Source organism: Polistes fuscatus, unplaced genomic scaffold (genome assembly GCF_010416935.1).
Source record: "Polistes fuscatus isolate 324 unplaced genomic scaffold, CU_Pfus_HIC Scaffold23, whole genome shotgun sequence".
NCBI lineage: Eukaryota > Metazoa > Arthropoda > Insecta > Hymenoptera > Vespidae > Polistes > Polistes fuscatus.
Window position 1 is genome coordinate 1,411,202 of NW_025113100.1, and position 1,357 is coordinate 1,412,558.

Sequence of the window (1,357 nt, forward strand, 5' to 3'; positions counted from 1 at the left end):
CACCATTATCAGTTTATATAAAAATACGATTGATAATAGTGATGAAAATACGTGTGTATATGTGTACATATACATGTGTATGTAATACGTATACGAAAACGTTTGATTGGTTATAATACGAAATTCTGTTCCACCAACCACAAAACGTGAAATTCTGTTCGTTCAACCCTATATCTGTCTCTGAATTGGTATTGTTGGTGTTGTTGATGTTACTGTTGTAAACAGGGGACCTTTAGAAAATCATAGGATGTATTATATAGCGGCGGTTTTAGTAGTTATAGTTGCAAATATGAAAGCAGAACTGTATATACGTAGGTAGGATTTAGGTTCGATTATGTGTCCCTCTGATCTTGCTAAGTGTTATGAATTATTGATAAATCTTCTAAGTATAGTTGTTAGTAACGCCTATATATATATAAGTAATTGTAATTATTCTTGAATTAATAATTGAACGAGTAATTAATTGAAATAATATTGTATAATTAGGATCGAACTTTTTCTTTTTACGTGATAATAATTGATTTTCACAATTAATTTTATATTAATGATTAAACGATGATATAAATGGTACCCCTTTAGGTTTTCATAGTCAAATTTTATTAATACAATTTATGATATTAAATATGAAAAATAATGTTATGTTAATACTGATCACATAGAATGGTCTTTTTTAAATTATAAAATGTTGAATATAAGTAATATAATAATAATAATATACAGTAAATATTATACAGTAAATTGTTGAAATTCGTATCAATGTGTTGTCAAGAACAGACATTTAAATGTTTAGAAACGAAGTATTAATTAACTTTGGATGTGTTTATGTCGAATAGTAAATACCATTGATATATTACATCAAATATTCATAGTAACAAACAGCTAAACTATTATTATTACAATTATTTGTATTTCATATTTTGATTATAAATCTTGATTGTGTGTGACCAATATTAACATTGAATTATTTTTCTTATTTAATATCATATAATACATTAACAATATACGTGAACATTAACATAGTCAAATTCATCAGGAACACTAAACAATTTTGATAAATCATTGATTGATACGAATTTAACTTTTAGGTTAGGTTTCCCCTTTTACCGATTACTCGAACTACGAATAAATGAAAATTATTTTGGAGATTTGTGATTATATTTTCTACTCCATACCAATTTAACATTTATTACGGCCCTGTATTATCGCACGAGTGGACATTCCGAAGGTTAAATCGAAGTATCGATCAACCGGAACAAACATCTTCCACCGACTTGACACAGTTGACACAGTTAACACAGTAAACTTTCCATTGACTTCACCTTCCAAATCATTTCTCTTTTGTTAACGTATAATATAT